Source organism: Parus major, chromosome 11 (assembly GCF_001522545.3).
Source record: "Parus major isolate Abel chromosome 11, Parus_major1.1, whole genome shotgun sequence".
Classification (NCBI taxonomy): Eukaryota; Metazoa; Chordata; class Aves; order Passeriformes; family Paridae; genus Parus; species Parus major.
This window is the reverse complement of record NC_031780.1, coordinates 4,292,278-4,308,126: the sequence shown is the minus strand read 5'-3', so window position 1 is coordinate 4,308,126 and position 15,849 is coordinate 4,292,278. Positions and strand designations below refer to the sequence as shown.

The window sequence follows — 15,849 nt, the reverse complement described above, 5'->3', positions numbered from 1 at the left end:
AAGGTGTCCCTGTCCATGGCAGAGGGGTGAAACTACCTGATCCTCAAGGTCTCTTCCAACCCAAACCATCCTGTGATTGCCTCGGCGTGCCTGCAAGTGTGATCCCAGGGTATGAGACTCTGCAGAGCTCTGAGACACTTGAGAGGGGCTGAGGAGCACTTGACTCTGGGTAATTTGGGTGGACAAGGGGGTTTCTGGGCTTGCTGCTGAACATTTCTTCACGGGGAGCCCATGCAGTCAAGCATTGGAATGGGCTGCACAGGGAAGTGCTGGAGTCAGTAACCCTGGAGGTGTTCCAGAAATCACTGGGCATGGCTGTGCTGTGGTTTAGTTCAGGTGGTGTTGGGTCAAAGGTAGGACTTGATGATCCTGAAGGTCTTTTCCAGCCTTAATGAGCCTGTGATTCCCTGGTGCTGTGAAGGTCCCTTTGAGTGTCCCACCATGTCTGGCAGAGCTGTGCCCTCAGCATCTCCCTGAATGCAGGTGGCTGTCCCACATCCTGGTGTGTTTGTCATGAGCCTGAACCATGGAACACACTCAGGGGGATCTGCTCTGTGCCCCACACAGAGGTTGAGATGTTTTTGGCAGTGGGAAGACCCTGCAGAGCACTGCCTGGCTGCAGCAGAACTGCTCCTGAGTTCAGCATCAGCAGTCAGTGAGAGAGAGCCATGATGGGAAAACAATGAAGAATTACATGATCAAAGTCTGGCTTGTGGTGTATTCCATTTTTCATTTGTAGAACCGAGCCATTTGGGGAATGGCAGAGAGTGGATTCAGTGTCAAAACTACTTAAAACCCCACAAGTTTCTGTTTTGCAGAACCTTGACAGAAGTAGGCACAGTAGGCTCTGTTGTATTTTTGATGGATGGCTGGCAAGAATTGGAACTAACAGATCTTAAGAATTCTGCAAGTACTAAAGATTTATTATTTTTAGCAATGATTTCTTGCTGGTGAACCTCTGGGGCTCTTAAATAGAAATTTCAAGATGGAGCTGGTGCTGTACCTGATTATACAGAGCTGCTGCACCTGTGGAGATGTGTGGAATGTCTGGTGTGGAGGGCATCCCTCAGTCATAGCTGATTTCCCTGTCTCCTGTCTGTATAGCAGGAGAGCGGGTTTGAAACAGCCTTGAGGCATTCCCTAAGATACCATCCAAACTTATAATCAATGGTGTGTTCACAGAGGTATAAGAATTCTGGCTCACAAGCAGAAAAAAACCCTTACATATTCCTAAATACTAAATATAAGGATTCTGTATGGATGCATATGCCTTCAGGATTTATGCATAATCTTGAAGGTTTTGAGAATATTTTCCCAAGTGTTTTAGAGTCCTTTGCGAAGTCCAAAAGAGTCCTGAACTTTCCCTGAGATCTGTGGACAAAAAGATTTTTTACCTTTGAGGAGCCTTACTGAGATTAGGGCACTTGGTGTCTCTCTTCTGATCAAAGAAATTGTGTTTGAATGGAATATTGAAGGATCACAGAATATCTGAGGCTGGAAGGATCTCGCCCTGTTGAACCCCTGCATAAAGCAATTTCAGCCAGAGGGGTTCAATGGGTTTATGTTGGCATTGAATATTTCCAAGGATGAAAACTCCATGTTCAGCCACTTTCTGCTCATAACTCACAGAGCTTTGTGCTCTCTGAACAGTGACCTCACACTCGGTGTGGTGTGAGTAAATCCCTCTGTTTGCACAGGCAGCTGTTAACCTCAGGATGACTTTTGTCCCCTGGACTTTGTGATGTGTCTGTGCAGGACAATTTGCAGGACTGAGGGCCCTCTCTGTACTTTCTGCTTATCTTGCTCTCTGCCTGGTATTCCATCTGCAGAGAGTGAATAGTGTCAGGTATCCATCCTAATTGTGGAAATTGTGACTATAATGAGACTGTGGTTTAGATACTGTAAAGATGTTGCTCTTAAGCCACTATCAGTTCTATTTCTCATTATAGTGAGCTGTCCTTTTTTGCTTCAGAGAATAGTGAAGAAACATTAATTCCTTCAAAATGGTGACATCTGTGAAAGCTGTGGGTAAATATCATCCTCATTTTACATTGACAGACCTGGTGTTAAGACTTGACACTCTCAGATCTCGGTTTTGCACAACCCATTTATTACTGGTTTTTCATTTCCTATAAGACTCTGCTTTTCCTAAGGTTTTTATGGACTTTCTGAATTTATCATAAGTTCTGTTTTTCTATCAAATGAATATCCTTCCAGTTTTATTCAATACAAAATAGAATGTTAGGCCTGAGATTGTGTCTTTAAAGAAACCCATTTGAACCCTACCTTTAAAGATCCAGGCTTTTTGGAGCATGCCTTGCATGTATCTCAGCATGCAGGGAATGAGATGATGCTACAGCCACTTGAAGAGATTGCTTGAATTGCACATTAGGGCAAGATGTGTCAGGATAGAAGGATTTGCAGTGTAACTGGGAGTTATCTGCAATGAACCTGAAATGGGCTGCAAAAGAATCCTTAAATCAGCTAAATAAGCAGCTGCTGTAAATAGTGCAAGCTAGAAAGAATAAGCAATGAAATAATTAATTATTCTTTCATAGTATGTTAGTTCATCTGGTTCCCTTTGCAATTTAAAATACTTAGCTGTTAAAATTCTTTTTGTCATCAAAATACAAAGCGTGCCAGCAGAACTATTTCAGGAAACAGGGTAATATTTCAACTGAGGAAATAAACCTTAGCTTACTGTTTTCTTACTATTTGATTGATTTCTTTTAGGTATTACTTAATTGTGATTTTTTTTTTTCATTGAACAATGCAATGAGAGAAGAGAACAAGATTTAAAACTAAGTAGAACCAATCATGTTTATGTCTTTATTAAAACATATGAAATCAATTGGTTAAAACAGTACTAAAGAGGTGAAAACAGTACATACATTGTGAGGGAAATTAGAATTGGAATGTTCAAAATTTGAACCAAACATTCAGTGTTGACGAGACTGGAGTGTATTTCAAGAAGGAAGCTGTTATGGATAAAAATGCTAGTTTTAGTTACCAGCCAGGTATCTCACACAACACATGTGCACTGTGTGCCTGGCACAGGGCAGCTTTCCTTCACAGAGCACACAGTTTAGGCTCAGTAGTCATGCCTTAACTAACTTGAATTGTCTGGGTGGGTTGCACTGTGGTCATCCTCAGTACATTAGTTCTGAAAAAATCATTACTATGAAAGACACTGAAAATGCTTTGAATTCTGTTGGCAAAGATTCTTAAGGAACAAGCTTGATTCTGAGGTGTCTATTCAGCAGTAGGAAGTCATGCATACATTCTGTGGAGCCATCAGAAATTAACTTCTTTTCCATTCTGCAATGCTTCAAAAAATGTAGATTATCCCATTTCCAAAAGTGGCTCTTATTTATCCTAAAGGGAAGGGAAGAAAGTTTGTGTATTTTGGCATAAGTGAATGGTTGAGCATAGGACTGAGAATAACCTGTGTTCTCCCTTTTTACTTTGATGACAAGTTGCTGTTTGTGGTCTCTGCTTCTCTCTGTGTACCCTGCAGGGCACATCAATAACCCAGTTTTTAGAATGAGTACATATTAATCTTCATAACCTCCACAGAGCTGAACAGAATCTGCAGGGACTCACCCACTCCTGAGCATTTCAGTCCAAGTGTCTGAAGTCAGTGTTTGCTCCTGTGATATTGATCTTAAGCTCCCTTAAGCCTCATGTGGTTTTTTTAAGTGGTAATTTGACCTGATGTGTTACCTGATGTTCCCAGGTGTTGATATCTGTTTGTTGCACTGATATTAGTCCTAAGCAGTACAAGGTGATGCTATCCAATGTAATTGCAGCACCTTGGAAATAAAAGCCAAATTTTAGCTCATCCTGTCACCTCATTAATAATTTCAATATTGCACACAGAACTGCAAGGGCTCAATGGTTGACCCTCCTTGTACCTGAAAGGATTATATACTTTAAAAGTTAGTATGTTAAGAAATGTCTTATTGCAAATACTCTCACAGATGTTTTTGCTCTCAGAGTAGGGGAGGACAGCTTTTGGAAGACAGTGCTGAATGTCTTTGATTCTGTTACTTAAAGCAAATCTTCTAAATTCTCAGTAGGAAGCTATTTCAGAAGGTGATTATACACTTACATTTCAGTAATTATCTGATTCAGTTTCAAGTGTGATTGATGTGCATCCAGATGCCCTTATTTACCACACTAATAACAAGGAGAGGCTTCATGTTGAAGTAATTTATAATTTAATTCAGCTGTCCATGGATTTACAGAAATCTTACCCTCCAGCAAAAGCAAGATGAGGTTGGTCTGTTGTGAATCGCTGACACTAATAATTGAACACCCAGTTGATGGTGCTGCTTTGATCTTTTGGAAGGATCTAAGGGATCTTTCAGCTTCACAGGCAGCTAATCATATGCTGTAGATACCATATGTAGAACAAACTCAAGGCAAAATGTGTTCATTAATCCATATCTTGTACTGTGCTCATTTTCTCTGTGTGTGTGTAACTGTGTCACTGGTGGTGAGGATGAGATGTGTCAGCAAGAACACCAAGGTCTGAACCTGTTGTAGCATTTCTTTGGGTTTCTCTGTTGAAAATGTACTTAATGAGGGGGAAAGGAAGTGTATTTGCTGAGGAAATGTTTCCTGTCTTCATACTCCTGGTGCTTTCTTATTCTTGGTTCTGTGTTCAAGGTCTAGGCAGAGGTTTCCCATTTCCAGGCACTTCGAACTGCAGGGAAACAGGACACTGGCTTAAAAAATGTTGCTACCATTTAGTTCTGTAATGACCTTGAAAACATTCCAAAAATTACATAATTTTGCAGAGGAGAGATTAGGTAAGAGTTTGAAGTAGGGGAAATCAAACTAAAAGAGAGACAAAATCTTGCTTCAGCTGTGCCTGAGCGAGATAACCTCCATAAGGTTTCCTTAATGGCATCTTGGTGTTTGCAAGAGCACCACACTCTTGTGTATCTTTGGTACTGATTTATCCTGTTCCACAAAACTAATGATTGCAGAATTCAGAATTCATAAGCATTTTATCATGGCCTGATGTGTGACTCTATTCTGAGCTATTTCAAGATAAGAGATTCTGACACAAGCCTGAGTTTTCCTTTTAAAGGGATTTGTTCAGAACCAAAAATTTTGTAGCTTCAAAGCACTTAGTCAAAACTAAATAAATCAAGTAGCTCTAAAATGGAGCAAAATTACTGATGTTACAAAGATGAGACAGTTATAACATGCATTTTTCTTCTGTTCAAAAGCCTTTTTTGGACATGTTTTATCCTGGAATGATAACATGAAGAAGCTGTTCAAAGTGGGATCTATTCAACTGGAGGTGTGCTATAAGTTACAGTAGTTTATGGCAAGTTATTGTTGCTCCTAATTTTTACTCCTTGTGGAGGAAATTGTGGGTGCAGCATCTGGTTATAACGAATTTTGATTTTTTGCATTTTTTGAAGGAGAAGCAAGATCTAAATAACAAGGGAATGGAAATATCTGATTTTTTCTTTGATTCTTATGGTAAAACAGTTCTGAAGGAGCTTTGCATTTGAAGTGCTGCTTCAATGTCTTTCAGAGAGTATCCAGCCCATAGAAACAGAATTTTGTGCCAGTAGAAAACACTGGATTAATTCCAGTCATGCATCAGCTTAATTCTTCATTCATCATAGGAACATGGAAGAATCAAACATCAAACACATTATGGACAAACTGCATAAGCTGAAATGTTCTTCTAGATGACTTAGAGGAACAACATGTTCTAGTAATTGGCTTTCTTGTATAATGAAGGTTTCTCAAGTCTGCATAATCTTCAAGTTACAAAAAGGAAAAAAAAAAAAAAAAGAAAAAAAATTCTGCCAAAGAAGGCCTGGTTTAGCAGTTGTTGTTTTAACACTTTCCAAGAGAAAACATTATCTGGTGCAGTTCTTTCTCCAAGTCTTTGACTTTACATTGCCTGAGCTCCTTTCCCCTTATAAAAATTGCTCTGGGAAAGCCTGTGAAAGCAGTTTGTGTGGTCAGTGAGATATTCAGTGCCATATTGTTAAATGGCAAAGCCAGAAGATTTCACCATTTTTGTTTCTCATGTGGTTTTGGTCCTGGCTCCTTTCCCTTGTGCCATAAATAAAGGTGATCTGTGCTAGGAACAGGCATCATCTCAAGCAGGCAGCTAATCACACTTCAACAGCATCAGCATGCTCACTTATCAGGCAGAACCATCCCACCTCCCATCATGCTTTATCTGCTTATGAAGAAAATGCCTTTCATAATTGTGATTGAGAAGCCAAAATGACTCAGAGTTTGGAGGTGTCAATAAGAACATATTATGCAGCCAAACTCCCCCATGTCTCATGTGCAAATGGATCACTCTGCTTTTGCCTTAGAGGCAAAACCCTTGGAGGGTTTTGTTCATGATGGGCTTCCCCTGGTGTCCTGAAGTTTATTAACTTGAAGAGAATTGCAGAGTTGGGATGTCCTTTGTGAGAACAGGCTACAGTCATTCCTCCCATTTTGGTTGGAAACTCCCTCCTTATCTCTGGTATAAAAAGAAGCAGTCCAAGCAGGGCTGAATAAGGAGGCAGGGCTCCATCTCCTCTAGATTACACTTTAATAAGGGGTATCAGTTACCCTCTGCTGCCACCAAATCCAGATTTCCTAGATAGTCTCAGTGCAATATTGCATCATTCATGAGTTCCATAAGTCAAACTTCTTCAAATTAGAATTATTTGTTATTATTTGGGTTACTGAATTTCTTGAACAAGTTGACTGCTTGGTGCTTCCAGCCATAATAGTTGAAGTGATTATCATCACTGATATTTTGGGGTGAAGGTGTTATATATTACAAACTATTAATTTACTTTCTTCCTTTATGGAATTTATGGAGAAATATTTAGTGTATAAACTAAAGCTAAATTAAGCATATGTATGTGACAACTACAGAGCACTGTTCACATGTAGTAGCTGGAGCTTGTTTTGTGCCTCATGCTGAAGGCTTCACAACAGCACTCTAACAAAGGTTGTGAGAGTCATTTTTTCCCCTCTGGTACCCATGTTCTGTGGCTGCATCTGCAGCCTTTGAGTTATGACTGTTGTATTTCAGCTGCACTCTCTGAACTCTCTGGGCGATGGAGCTGTCCAATTTTGACTCTTTTAGTAGTTGAACTGTTCTCTTGCAGGTGAGGTGCCAAATGTAAGCCCTTAACACCATTCATCTAAGTCTTCAAGATCCTTTACTGTAAATACTGATTTTATAAAAGCTTACTGTGTTCTCTGGAATTTTAGAGATTTTAGAGATTACAAAAGGACATATTTATAGCAGCACAAACCCAAGTATGTGACAGCATTCAGAGGAATAGATGAAAATAATTGTTTCCACTTCTTCCCTTTTCATTAGAAGTCTTTGTATTTCTGACTTTATTTTTTGTCTTGCATTGTTGTAAACTTCTTCATTCATGGCTAATTTGTAGAATGCTTTCCTGTTTGTGCAGGTGTGCACAAAGCTGGATTGTGCTTTACCCTCATGAGGTTGCAGTAGCTGTTTAACACTCTCACAAAATTTCATAGTATAAAGTTCCAGTTTTAAAGTCTCCAGTGCTACCAATTCCTGTCATGAATCCGATGATCCTAGGGGGTCTTTTCCAACCTAAGTGATTCCATGATTCTTAGCCTTTAAAAATACTCATCTGAGACTCAGGTTTGTACTTTTCCATCTGTGAGGTATCTTCTCTCTGACCTCCATTGGTTAAATCCAGAGCTTTTCATGGAACTTCTGTTCTCAGAAAGGACACAATGGGTGGCAGAGTCTCCCTCAGCTCCTTCCAGCTGGAGTTGAATTCAAGGAAAATGTGTGACAGGTGATAGGAGAGGTAAGAGTGGGGTGCAAAGAATCCTCCCACAATTGTGAAACTGAGGCAGTGCTCAGGACTGAACCTGTAGCAATTCTGCAAAACAGCACTCTGGAGGAACCTCACCTGGATTAGCATCTCACTGCTGCTTTGTCCATAAATTCTAGCTCAATGTGCCTCTGCTGCAATGCAGGTACAGTTCGTGCCTCACTGAAGATCTTGGATTTGAGACTTGTTTTGATGGCAAGTTGGTTCAAGTTTGAACAACCTGTGCCTTCCACAAAAGAGTAAGAGCCTCGCCTTCAGAATTTTAAAACTCTTGTCATTTTTAAGATTTAGTTTATTTATCTTCAGTAATTGTGCTTGGATTTATCAATGCTGATATTTTGTTTCTGATAACAGACATGAACCAAGTGAGGATGATAACATCAGATAAAGTAGGTAGAAGAGGATTCTCTTGTGTGTAGGAAACACTTTGTGAATCACAACACTGAGGCCAGGTGTGTCACAGTTACAATTGGCCATGGGCAAAATCTTCATATAATAACATTTTTATTCATGCTTTTGGCATGATTCCCATGGATTAGTAATATCTTCTTTCCTTGTCTTTCTGTGTGAAAGCAGTTTTTCCCCCTACCTGTATCTGCCCATTGACATATGTACATATGTAAACATTTCTTACACTCCTTTCTGATTCAGAGGAATGCTGACACCTTTCTGATGAGCCCTTCCAGTCTCCACTGCCCACTTTGGATTTTCTCAGCTGGGCATCTTTGGGGAGAAAACCTTTTTGTCATTCTCCAGAGGAATCCTGTATCAGCCTCTACAACACAGTTGTCAGCTGTCCTTTGTTGTGGTGCCTGTAAAGTGGTATTTGATGGGGTGTAGCCTACGTGTGCTCCAAGAGCACTTCCCATCAGGGTGATTGATCCCTGTGTATTTGAGCACAGGACTGAGAGCCACCATCCAGGAGTTCTCAGCTGGGATTTTTCACTACACAGAGGATGATCTCTGCTTCAGTTCACTGATGTGTTCTGTGGGAATGGTATTTACATCTTGGAGCATTTATGACAGATAAATATTCTGGTGGAAAGAAGTGCCATTGAAAGAGAGATTGTGCCAGCAGAGTTTTTCTTCAAAATACCTTTCTTCTCTATTTTCTGCTGTAGAGTCTGGTATCTAGAGATACTTCATTCTTTCCCACTTTTCCAAATGTAGTTGGGTGCCTCATTTGCCATTTCCAATGTAACTGTGTGGACAGAAGACTAAGGATGAATCAGTTACCAGCAGTTAAACATATGAAGGGAAAATTGTACTCCTAAGGATACAAACATATTCCACATAGATTTTTTTATTTTGTTTGAATTTTACTAGTTAAGTTTGATTAGTATCTACTGATTTGCCTCAGTACTTCCTGTGGTCCAGTTTTAATGGCTGCTTGGAAAACCCCCCACCTGTCTCTCTGCTACAGTCACTGAGTGACTTTCTCTGGAACCATCTCTCATTTTCGAGTTGCATTATTTTATCAAATGTAATGGTAAGTGACTCTTCTTTGTAACTGTTTATAATGGTGAGAACTTTTAAACTTTGAACTTTTAAATGACATTGAAATTCTTATTTTACCAGCATGAAGATGTGTTTGATGTGATCTTTTACTTACTTTAAAAATAAAAACCCAGTTTGAAGGAAGCAAAAATTACTCCTAGGGTCTTTTAAATCCTAGCTTCAGTCCATAAATTTGACTGTAGGCTTAAATTGAAAAAACGTAATATTTAACAGGTAACATAAAATCCTTAAGAATTGGATGTGCTCTCTGCTTTAAAATGTTAGAACTCAGAAAAAGGGAATCAAACCCACATATGAGCTCATCGTTAAAAGTAACTGAGAACTAAAAGCCTCCTTGGATACTTGTGTGTATCCTTTTAAAGTTGATAGAAACTGTCTGAGAACTTTCCTGAAAGCATGTGCCTGGAATAGCTCTTAGGCATGAGCTATTTAATGACATTCCAGCCCATTAGAATAGAACTCCTGTAACCTGGAACACCTTTATGCTGTTTCAGAACACTGTCAATATGTTTACAGAATTTTTTTGCCCCTCAGTGTGGTTCAGTGGTGAGCAAAATCAGCTCCCTTTGCAGCCCATATTTCAGCTCAGTTCCTGGAGACTTTTGTTCACTGCTGAGGTCCTGTCCTGGATTCCATCCCTAACACATAGAGGAAAACTCTACCACATTGTAGAGAATGGGTTAAGAATTATAAATGGTTATTAATTTTAATAACTGCGTTTGAATCTGCCCATATATGTAGATATAAATATAAAAATCCCAGAAATCCCAGGGACAAGACACAGAACCTGTCTGCCATCTGACATTTTTGACAAGCTCTCCAGAATTAATCTGTCTAGGATCTACAATGCTCAGCTTAATTATGGAAAGGCTGCATCTGTGTTCAAAGCTGTTGAGAGAGAAAGAAGAAAGTAAAAATGTCCACTAGGTTTGATTAACTGCTTTCAGCCTGATGAATAAAGACAGATGGTTACTGGTTATTTTTCCTTAATGGATTTTGGAGCTCCATTTGGTGGATGAATTAATGTTATAGGTCCCAAATCTGCCTTTGAAGCTACGCCTGCCTACCCCTTAGCGATTCCAGCAAAGTTTGCGTGCCTCCAAGAGAGACGTTTGCCCTGAGGCTGTCGTATATATTGTTAAAAACAGTTTTGAAATTAAAAAATAAAAGTGAAGCGATAATTTACAGTATTAATAACAAGTTACGAGCTCTGCACAGCTCAGGAAGGGATCCCTTACCAGGGGTGGTTATTTTGAAGTCCCTCTGCAGACTTATCCCCATCGAATTTGTACCTCTTTGGGAATGACCTCCAGCTGGAGCCTGACAATATTTTAATACTGACTTTAAAACTTGGAGAAGTTCATTTAAAGTTGCACTTGCTAGTTGTGTCACCTGCAAAGTAGAAATAAATGGTTTTATGATGTAGGTTCATTTGCATGAATCGATTATCATATCTCAAATCCAGGTGGGAAAAGCCTTTAAGGCAGGCTCTAATTCTGCAGGTGTGCATGTTTAAAAACATGGTTGTGAGTATTTCTTTCTTTACTTTCATGTGAATATCTGTGTTTATTTTTAGCAATGTGCATAAGTGTCTGTGAGTTTGGGCTCTTGGGGAATGTTTTGGCCTAATGGGTCTCAGGACTGTCATTCAGCAACCTATTAAATCGTCTGTATAGTTTTATGATTGGATAGTCATGGTGATTTTAATGGGATTAAATTTGCTTACATCCAAGCAGTTTTTGAGTCAGGGTAAAGGTTACTGCATGATAAAAAATATTTAAGATGGACAATATAATAAAGGGAAGCAAACCAACAAAAAATTACCTCGAATACAAAGATTTTCCACAGCCAGTGGATTGCCCAGAGAAAAAACACCATTTAACTAAAATGCTGCCTGCCACAGAACCATCAAAGGCCCACCAGTTCCTGAAAGGGACCTTGAGATGTCATTTGTCCCCCCTGCTCCATGGCAGGATCATCTGTCACCAAGGCATTCCTGACAATTGTAACCATTTACAAGCAGCTCAAAAGTGGCTGAAAAACGCCAGGAATGGGAACGTCCTTCAGATCTCAGCACCGAAGGGGAAATCGGGGACATCCGGGACATAGCATTCAATCACAACCATAATGTAAGTTGTTGATTACACACAGAGTGAGGTCACAATTCCTCAACAGGAAATATACACGGCTTCAGCCTTTGGAAACGAGGGGCTTGTCCTTCAAGTGACAGCAAACAGAGTGCGCTGAGGGCAGGTGTCACTTTGTCATGGCTGATTGCTTAATGCTTTTTGAATCATGGCTCGTTTTTCATCTCATTTTGCTTTGGCTTCCATTTCAAAGGCTGGCTGATGTAACTCCGAGGAAAATCTAAAAATAAGCAAATTCCACTGATGAGAGGCGGAGATGTTTCTGAGAGTTTGCAGGTGGAGGGAAGGCACGTGGCAGATGTGCGTAGTTAATAACCTAAATCACAACAGGGAGATGCTACCACCCATTTTCTTTCATCCCCTTTGCAGAGACCGTTCTCAAAGCTCAGACATGTTCTGGGGCTCTAAGCTGTGTGTGATTCATTTTTAATCTTGTCACTCTCTGCAGTGAATGGCAAGTGTTGTTGGTGATGTTGTAAATCCCCCCACTTCAAAGGGACTCTTCGAGTCAGTTTCTGTTTGTCCACACATTCTTTAATCAGACTTTTGATTACCATGCTTTCCTAATTTTCTGGGTTTACCTCTATATTAACATTGCTGTTTATGAATTCAACTGCACCAGAATTATGTGACTTTTGCAGAGATAATACCTAAATGTTTGAAAGCATTTTGTGGTCTAATATTAAGATGTAATGGAAAAGGCTGGATGTAAACCAGATGTGTCTCCAACCTGCCAATGTTTGAAGACGTGCAGGAGGAACAGTTACAGAGAGATGATGTAAAGTGTGGTTTTTATCTGATGTAGATGTGGTTGGTATGACTTGTGGTTAGGGCAGAGCATCAGAAGTAAGGCAGGCAAAGCTGCATTTGCTTTTCAGGAAGCACCTGCAAAGAAACGATCGGGCTGTGGGCTATGAAAATGTGTCAGTCCTTTGTGTTCTAAGCACAGAGATGCTGCCATCAACTTCAGAGAGGCAAAGCTGCAGAGAAGGGAAGGGAATAGGGAGATATAATAAAAATCTTGTTGGAAAAACAAACTAAACTTCCCATTGAGAGTACAACTTATATCTTTAATTCTCATTTATTGAGGCAGCACTATGCTGTGCTCTGTCCTAGGCAGGGCTGGGATGATACTCTGAATATACCAGAGGAAATTTCAGGGAACAGTCTGTGCTGTCAGAGAAGTGCACTAAGATAAAGTGGTATCTTTTCTTCTCTCACACTGATGGTTCTCTGAAAACTGTTTCATGTTACTGGATGACAGAAAAAAAGGCAAGCAAGAGTAATTTCTCATGAGGATAACCTGGAGATGATTCTTGGCTAACTTCCTAAAGAGTGCCTAATTGCCTTTAGTATTTCTGATTCTATCCTCTTCTGGAAAAATAATCACAATTGGGTTGATAAAAATTACTTATTTTGGAAAGAGTGCAATCCCCCTTTAGCTCTTCCTGAAAGCCCAGAGATACATGGATGTGTGGAGAGTTCAGGGAGAAAACCTCCCTTGCAAATACAAAGGAGTGCTCATGATTTTAATGATTTCTCTGATGTTTTGTCTATTGCAGAAAATTTACAAAGGGTGATTAGAGTTCTTGTAAAAACTGAGGCAGAAATTATAGCCCTTGGCTTCATTTACAGGTCCAAATTTGCCATTAGTACAGACATTCTTCACTCTGAGGCTCTTCCTTACATTTGAGAAAAATAACAGGAGATTTAACTGAGGAAATTGTTGTTGTTGTTGTTATAATATTATTATTATTAGTATTAGTATTATTGTGGTTACTATTGAATTTTAGAAATGATGGGCTACAGGTTTTGTTCACTGCCAAGGGATGATCTTCAGGATCTATCTCTGAATTTATATTTACCATTATTATATTTCTAAAAACAAAATCTCCAGCAGCTTAGAGGTAAAAGATATTTCTTACTTTTCTTTAATAGATATACACTTTATTTGACAGGAATTATTTTCCCTAAGGGTCTATTAAATAAACAGTTTGACGACAAAGGAGAGGTTGCACAGCTTTCTTTTCACTTGTGCATGATCCTTTTTTGCTTTAATTCAATTTATGCCTGTGAGCTCAGATATCTGAATTCACAAAGGTACTTGGCTGCATTTCTAGCTTTAGGCAGGGTAATGGTTTTGTTGTCTTTACTGGGACAATTCACATGCTCCAAGCTGAGGGCATGAAGAGAAAACAGGGGTTGTCTCAACCTTTGTACAGGAGCTCTGCAGAATTTTGTTTATGGAAGTTCAACAATTTCTGCATCCAGGACTGACAGCCTGACAAATGTTCATGTAGTCATTAAGTCCTCCAAAATCCAGATGTTTATGTTCTCTCAGAAGATGCAGCAAGAAAAGTTTTTTTTTTGGGTTTTTTGCCTGCTCCTATATGTACTTACCCAGTAGAGTAATGTTTCTGTCCTGCTTAATGACTCATTTGTTGAAACAGATTCCAACTTGTTTTGTGCTGAAATTATTTTCCAGGAAAAACCTCCCTACAGAACCTGAAAATGCAGAGCCCTGACCCAAGGCACAAAAGAACAGGAAGCACCAACAGCAGGAGCTCTCAGGAGCCACAGCTGAAAAAAGCCTGAATCAGCAGACAAAACAGATAAAATAGTAAATTGACATGTTCTGTGGGAAATTATAACCCAAAATGAAAAACAAATCTGTGACTAGCAGAGAAAGCTGAAACAGAGATTGGATGTGTAGGAAAAGAGCTTCATGCTTCTAGACAGTGTAATTGATGTTCCACTTGGGACAGATTATCAGTGGTATCCAGTGGGGACAGCAGCTGTTGGATACGACACGTGGTTCTTCTGGCTGAAGGGAAAATGCTGAAAGGAAAAAATACTGACTAGTAAATTGTTGGAAATAATGAGCAAAGAAAGCTCATGGGAAAAGTGGCCAAAGAATTGAAAATCAATGCAGGATGAGGTAACAGAGACATGCCTGAAAACCTCATGGTTGAACGGGAAGTTTTTACTATGCTGGAAAGTCACAGAGGCTTAAAAAAATTAAATACATCAGGAAAATCTCTGAACTCAAAAGGGAGCCATGAAAAGCAAAGACAGAAGAGAGCTCATCACCAAGGCAGAACCAAGGAAGAGCTTGGTGGTGTATTTCAAAGAAGTTGTGACCACGCTCAGCTTCACCACATTTCAAAGGAACTGGGGAACCTGAACCTTTCCTCTGCTCTTTTTTTTTTTTTGTGTTAAGAACAGCAACCAAAAGCACAGGCTGCATCCATCATGCTGAAAAACACAGAGCCAGCACAGTATGACAGGACAAGAGCTTCAAGAAATGGGGAGGAACTAAGTGAATGTCTTTCAATAAGTGATTTAACCTCCAGAATGGGAGTGTGGAGGCAACAATTTGAGGTCTATGATAAAGGTCCTGCACACTGGAGGGGTGTTCTTGCTTTGTCCTGGGGACAGTGTTCTTCAGGGATACTACAGCAGGTGAAAGGTGCTGTGACTGGAGGATTTGAAGGAAGGCAAGCTGAATTTTTAGAGACTGGCTGTTCATGTTGCTGATTACCATGGAGTGATTGTTCTCCAGGAAAGCCATCTTCTTTTGCCATTGAGGAATTGACTTTCCAGAGTCACCACATATCATGAAGAGATTTAAATGGTAGGGCACATGTGAGATCTGCAAAGTCCCCAGGAGAAACATCAGGAACAGGCACAGAGATCAGAGTGCTCAGTGAGGGTGAGCAATGGCACAGCTGCCAGGAGGATGCTCAGGATCATTTCTCTGCTGCTGTTTGCCACTGGCATGGACTGACTCTGGAATCAGGGTCCAGACTTTAGTACAGGCTCTGCAGTTTGCCATGGTATCAAGGGACAATTATTGTGTGATGGCTTTGCAAAGCCATCCTCTTCTCATGGAAGAAAGAACTGTCCTGGCAAGCTTATCAATTAACTAAAATCCATTCTTGCAACACAGATGTCTTGGTGATGCAAATTCCTGACAATTTGGAGGAGCCTTCCTTTTTCCAGGAAACTATAAGAAGAAGGTGAGGAATGCAAACTCAATTGCAATCCTGGGTTAATATACAGCTTTTAGAGCTGGAGACATCTCAAAGGGGTAAAGAGAAAAGTAGGAGTTTTTTTGAGAGGAGAAGTTGGCACGGGATGATAAAACTTATCTTGTGGCAAAATTATGCTGAAAAATCCTCAAGCAGCAATCTGTCATTGCTGGTGTCAGAGGAAGTGCAGTGCCTTTGTGAAGTGAGTACTCCACACTAGCATTTTTCAGCCAGTTTTAGATCATAACCTTTCTGACGTGTATCATCTACACATTACCATGGAAT

The 15,849-nt window shown here is 40.0% G+C and overlaps 1 protein-coding gene across 4 annotated transcripts in view; it reads left to right on the top strand.

The window, feature by feature from the left end:
• Window positions 1–15,849, top strand: part of HSD17B2 (hydroxysteroid 17-beta dehydrogenase 2) — a 29,800-nt gene that overhangs the window by 1,415 nt on the left and 12,536 nt on the right. For 2 of the 4 annotated variants that reach the window (XM_033517272.1, XM_015639840.3), the window contains exon 2: window positions 14,019–15,552. The gene's annotated coding sequence lies outside the window, so the exon portion shown is untranslated. Of the gene's footprint in view, window positions 1–5,820; window positions 11,516–11,545; window positions 15,553–15,849 lie in introns of those variants that run through there. The other 2 variants (XM_033517271.1, XM_015639842.3) reach the window with 2 other exon arrangements.